This window comes from Solanum verrucosum, unplaced genomic scaffold, assembly GCF_900185275.1.
Source record: "Solanum verrucosum unplaced genomic scaffold, falcon-dt-bn FXZP01000426.1, whole genome shotgun sequence".
NCBI lineage: Eukaryota > Viridiplantae > Streptophyta > Magnoliopsida > Solanales > Solanaceae > Solanum > Solanum verrucosum.
This window is the reverse complement of record NW_026019985.1, coordinates 1-6610: the sequence shown is the minus strand read 5'-3', so window position 1 is coordinate 6610 and position 6610 is coordinate 1. Positions and strand designations below refer to the sequence as shown.

The 6610-nt window shown below is 49.4% G+C and overlaps 1 long non-coding RNA gene across 1 annotated transcript; it reads right to left on the bottom strand.

The window, feature by feature from the left end:
* Nucleotides 1-3712: 3712 nt before the first annotated feature.
* Nucleotides 3713-5671, bottom strand: LOC125818440 (uncharacterized). Its single transcript, XR_007442388.1, has 3 exons — nucleotides 5568-5671; nucleotides 5057-5133; nucleotides 3713-3848 (listed from the first exon to the last, which is right to left on the bottom strand). It is a non-coding gene; the product is annotated as an uncharacterized LOC125818440 (long non-coding RNA).
* Between the last annotated feature and the right edge of the window lie 939 nt (nucleotides 5672-6610).

The window sequence follows — 6610 nt, the reverse complement described above, 5'->3', positions numbered from 1 at the left end:
GGCGTCCGCTACTACATTTGCCTTGCCCGGATGGTAGAGAATAGAGAGGTCATAGTCCTTCAGGAGCTCAATCCAACGACGCTGCCTCGAATTAAGGTCCCTCTGGCTCATGATGTACTGAAGACTCCTGTGATCAGTATAGATCTCGCATCGAACTCCATACAGGTAGTGCCTCCAAATCTTAAGTGCGAAAACTACCGCCGCCAACTCTAAGTCATGGGTGGGGTAGTTGCGCTCATGAATCTTAAGCTGCCTCGACGCATAAGCAATAACCCGGCCCTGCTGCATCAATACACAACCCAAACCAACGCCGGATGCGTCACAATATACCTGAAGCCCTCGCCCTCAACTGGAAGAGTCAATATAGGAGCGGTGGTCAATAACTCCTTGAGCCTCAAAAAGCTCGCCTCACACTCCTCTGACCAAACAAAGGGAACATCCTGGCGAGTCAACCGAGTCAAAGGCGCTGCTATAGTAGAAAATCCCTCAACAAAACGCCTATAGTAGCCTGCCAATCCGACGAAGCTACGAATCTCAGTCACAGAGGTGGGCCTGTGCCAATCACGAATAGCCTCAATCTTCGCCGGATCAACCCTAATACCCTCCTTGGACACCACGTGCCCCAAGAAGGCTACAGACTCAAGCCAAAACTCCACTTTGAGAACTTGGCATAAAGCCGCTGATCTCTCAAAGTCTGGAGCACTATCCTCAAATGTTGCTCATGCTCACTCCGGCTCCGCGAGTATACCAGTATGTCATCAATGAAGACAATGACAAATAAATCAAGGTATGGCCTGAACACACGTGTCATCAAGTCCATGAAGGCGGCAGGGGCATTAGTCAACCCAAACGACATCACCAAGAACTCATAATGGCCATAACGAGTCCTAAATGCGGTCTTAGGGACGTCCGCTGCCCTAATCCTCAACTGGTGGTAGCCGGATCTTAAATCAATCTTAGAAAATACCACGGCACCCTGAAGCTGATCAAACAAATCATCAATACGAGGCATGGGGTAACGGTTCTTCACCGTCACCTTGTTCAGCTGCCTGTAGTCAATACACAATCGCATAGTACCGTCCTTCTTCTTCACGAAGAGGACTGGGGCACCCCAAGGCGATACACTAGGCCGAATGAATCCCTTACCCAAGAGATCCTGAAGCTGAACACTGAGCTCCTTGAGCTCTGCAGGAGCCATCCGATATGGCGGAATAGAAATAGGGCGAGTACCTGGCTCAAGCTCAATCGGAAAATCAACATCACGCTCTGGGGGTAGGCCAGGTAGATCAGTAGGAAACACATCTATGAAGTCACGAACAACAGGAACTGACTCAACCGGAGGAACCTCCCTACTCACATCACGTACATAGGCCAAATATGATAAGCATCCGCTAGCCACTAGCCTCCTAGCACGAATAAAAGAGATAACCCCAACTGGTGTGCTACCACGAGATCCCTGCCACACCACCGGAGGAATACCGGGAATAGCTAAGGTAACAGTCTTAGAAAAGCAATCTAAAACAGCGCGATAAGGGGATAACCAATCCATGCCCAGAATCACATCAAAATCAACCATGTCAAGCAATATAAGGTCAGCCCGGGTGTCACGCCCCTGGATAGTAACTAAGCAAGATCGAAATACCTGATCCACTACTAAAGACTCACCCACGGGGGTCGACACACGCAACGGCGCTACCAGAGGCTCAGACATCAAACTCAATCGAGAGGCATAGTAGACAGAAACATACGAAAAAGTAGAGCCTGGATCAAATAAAGCCAAGGCGGGCTGCTGGCATAATAACACTGTACCTGTGATCACATCGTCCGAGGTCTCCGCATCTGCTCTAGCTGGAGCTGCATAAAAGTGGGCCTGGACTCCCCTACCCTGTGCATCGGCTCTGCCCCCTAATCTGCCTCCTCGGGGACCACCCCGTATACCCTGGTGACCACCCCTACGGTCCTGTCCCTGGCCTCTGCCTCTAGCTGGAGGTGCTGGCGCATGCCTAACTGCCTGTGGAGCGGGTAAGGCTAACCTGCGATGGGGACACTCGCGGGCCCAATGATCTAAATCCCCACACTCATAACACCCCTGGGACTGTCGACTGAGAGCTGGAGGTCGGCTACCCCGGCCAGAAGAACCCATCTGTGAACTATCTCGGCCCCGACTAGGACCGGCACTAAAACCAATATGGCGGTGCTGATCACCCTCTGATGCCTGGAGAGCAGCCTGGAAGGGGCTACTAGACTGACCCGACTGAAACCTCTGCTGGGATCTATCATAAGACTCTCGGGGTCTGAAACGGCGCCTATCATAGCTATCCTCCTGTCTAGCTCTCTTGCCGCTGCCCCCTTGGGCCTCGCGACGGAGCTGCTCGATAGTGCGGGCATGGTCCACTACATCCAGAAATGAGCGGCCCGCTGAGACTAAAGACTGAGTCTCAATCCGCAACTGTAGTCTCAAACCCCGAACAAAACAACGAACCCTCTCCTCCTCAGTAGGTAATATCATGGCGGCATGCCTGGAGAGCTCGTGGAATCGGGCCTCATACTCTGATACTGTCATGGAGCCCTGCTCTAACCGAGCAAACTGATCTCTGAGCTGATCTCTGATGCTCCTGGGAATAAATCGGGCCAAGAAGGCCTCTGAAAACTCAGTCCATGTGACCGGTGGAGACCCAGCTGGCCTGGTCTCTAAGTATGTACGCCACCACTGCCTGGCGGGACCGTCTAACTGGTAAGCGGTGAAGTCTGCTCCTCTCGACTCCACTAAACCCAAAGTCTGTAGCCGCTCGCGGCAAGTAACTAGAAACTCGTGGGCATCCTCCCCCACTGCCCCAGAAAACCTCGGCGGTGATAGTCTAAGGAACACCCCGAGCATCTTCTGCTCCCGTAGTGGCATGACGCCCTCCAAATCGTCAGGCTGAACAACCGGTGCCGCTAGCTGCTGAACAACCGGTACCGCTGGTGTAGGCTGGCCCTGCGGTACTGGAACGGCTGGAGCTGGGGCCTGCTGCATACCCCCAATGGCAGCTAGTATCTGTACGAGCATCGCCTGTATATCTGGAGCTGCCACAGGCTCGGGCGGTGGCTGGGCTGGTCCCGGGCCCATCGGCTGCTGCTGTGCTGGAGCTGCTGGTGGCTCTATCACCGGCTCCGGAGTTTGCTCTCGGTCCTGGGCTGGTGCTGTAGCTCTGGCACGACCTCGAGGTCGGCCTCTACCCCTAGCTGGGGCCCTACCACGCGTGCGAGCCATCCCTATAAAAGAGTGGTACAAGTAAAATTTCAGAAACCGATAAGACATGCAATGCACGACAGTGATACAAAAGCGACACGTTCCTAAAGACATCATGTAGCCTCCCGAAGATAAGTAACGGACGTCTCCGTACCGATCTGCAGGACTCTACTAGACGTTAGCTCTGTACAAGTGAGACCGACGAACCTGGGCTCTGATACCAATTTGTCACGACCCGATTTATCAAGTCATGATGGCACCTACTATAACCCACCAGCAGGTAAGCCAACCCGTAACCCGGAACAACAAGTAATGGGTCTGAGGGTAGAAATTAAACAAGAGTAGGCAAATAACAATATAAACAGGCGGAAGCAAACCAAAAACATATATACAAATAAAGATCCCTCCCAGAACCTGGAAGTCACTAGTACAGAGCTACTACAAAATGAGTACAAGTCCTAAAACCGGACAACAGAGACTGGACTGTCTCGAAAGGAAAAAGACAAGTCTATATATACAGATGGAGACTGAAATAGTACAAAACGCCGTGTGCTCACCCCCGTCTCCGGATAAGTCTACTCCAAGCTAGATCAACGCTGGCTACTAGTGCTCGGACCTGCATCACAAAATAGATGCAGAGCGTAGCATGAGTACCAAAACAACAGGTACCCAGTAGGCATCATCGGCCGACTGAGCAAGATAAGCAAAAGTAAACTGAAATGCAAATAAAGGGTCACATCAAGTGCAAAGAGTAGTAAATGGGGGGTATGTACACGAGCGTACAGGCAACAAAGACAAGCAATCTAACTAACTCCGCCGGGCTCCCATAAACCCGACGGGTACGCTCGTGCACAATAAAAGAAACCACCTGCACGGACCCCCATAAGCCCGGCAGATGGACCGGCAGTTGAAGTAAAATAATGGAGCTAGAAGGTCTATCACAATATTACCAATTTCCGGACTTTTAACTGAACCATTCCCAATCATATTCCAGGATTCATTACGTCCCGGACTTTAGTCAGAATCTCTCCAACCTCCAAAACCTCAACCTACAGATGAGAGTAATCAAGACTAAACTGAAGCTTTAGTGAGGAATTGGGAATACACCACGTGCAAGCTGGACCACGGACTCGAACCGGGTACTATAGCTAATGAGTCAACCTATATGGGCTGGACCACGGACTCGAACCGGGTGCTGTAGCCAAAGGTCGGGCACGGGTGGGCTGGACCGCGGACTCGAACCGGGTACTGTAGCCAAAACCAGATCACAGGTAAGCTGGACCACGGACTCTAACCGGGTACTGTAGCTAAGCCTGGACATAAGTAAGCTGGACCACGGACTCTAACCGGGTACTGTAGCTAAAACCAGATCACAGGTAAGCTGGACCACGGACTCTAACCGGGGTACTGTAGCTAATAGAAAAGCAGGGCATTATGGATACAAGGTCATAAGCTGAGTTACCGATTCTATCAGACTCAAGTCTGCTATATCAGTCTACAAGGAGCTGACCGTCCGAAACGACGTCGGAAAAAGTTCTACTGCCCAACGACATCCGAAATCTCGCAAGTCTATGGCAACACTAGTCTAAGCCTAGACTAAGGCCAAACATACTTCAATCAATATTATCATATACACCACAAGATATGGATATTCAATAATATCAAGAGACATGCTGTCATAATCCAACACTTTCCCGAAATAAGGTCTAAGGCAGGAATTATAGAAATTTAGCATGCTCGACACCCGAACCCCTCCATACTCAAGCAAATCAATAAACAAATGCCTAAACATGCTCAATCTCACGAGAGAAAACCATAGCCTACCTGAAAGCCGATCACGCGTGCTCCAACTCACGGTACCGGATCTTTTCCTCTCCGAACGGTCTCCAAATGCTTCCCCACTAACAAAAGGTTAATCACCTTGTCATTACGAATATATTGACACTAAAATTATATTTTTCGGAGACGGACCCAAAATCGGGTCTAACACGGGATTGTGGGGCCCACAATTAGAATCTCAAAATCGAATCCGTGGAAACGTCCCAACTACCTTACTAAACTAATACCCCAAAATTTTAGCACAAACAGATGCCTACAACACCGCAAATCAGCCACAATAATTAAAAAGGGCAGCCCCTTGATCACCAATTTTCGGAAAAACGAGACCCTTTCAACCCAAACAGATTATACCACGACGATCCTTGCGAAAAACTCTACAAGTTAGCCCCAAGAATGACTTAAAACGGACTTACGATGATCAAGATCTCACATTTCAAAATTCAATAACAAAACCATCCGGAAATCACACTGGCAGTGGCTAAAATTGATTTCTTACCTCAAACGAAGCCTCCCCTCGCGTTTCCGAGATCACCGCTAGATTCCCCTCGAAATTCTCTTGAAGTTTGCCTTTTGAATCACTTAATTTGGACTCAAAATGAAGGATTAATCTCAAGTTGAAGTTGAACAAAAAAATTGGACGAATTTCGTTCTTAAATTCTGGAAATTTCCAGATTTCACTCCTCTGCCACGTCACCGCCGCGTCAAAATTCTACAACCCTTCAAACTTAAATTTCGATGTTTCGGACTCGTTCGGAGTCGGAAAAATACAAACCTTATATGGAATCTGATTGGAAATGATATTTCGGACTCAACGGTGAAGGCGGAATTTCCATTTGGAGCTCGCTTCGATGAAAAGTGGGTCCCACACCCAGTATCGTTTTGAACCAGATTCCACAATTGCTATCTAAAGTCTCGAGAAGTGAACAAAGGGTCGTTCTAGACCAAAATCGATCTTCCGAAGCTAACCTAGCTGCCAGAATTTTCATCTGAGCACGACTTCCAAGAAGGTTGACCAAAGTCAACTTTTCAAGTCATTACAATATCCACTACTAAACGAACTTTCGTCCGCGAAAGTAAGAGTCAAGAAGTACCTGAATGCTCAAATAAGTCGGGGAACTGTGCCCGCATCTCATGCTCGATCTCCCAGGTAGCCTCCTCAACTGGACGATGTCTCCAATGGACCTTAACCACAGGAATGGCTCTGGAACGCAACCGTCTGACATCTCTGGCCAAAATAGCAACTGGCTCCTCAATATATCTCAAACTGACGGCTGCGAATCCGATCCAGCAGAGATGACTGAGCATCCACATAAGCTAGTACACACCGGGAATCAGAGATATCAAGCCGTATTATCCGGTTAGCTAAGGACTGGATGTCCAAAGCTAATGGTCGCTCCGTAGTAGAAAGAAAAGCTAGACTACCCATACTCACTGCCTTCCGACTCAAGGCGTCCGCTACTACATTGCCTTGCCCGGATGGTAGAGAATAGAGAGGTCATAGTCCTTCAGGAGCTCAATCCAACGACGCTGCCTCGAATT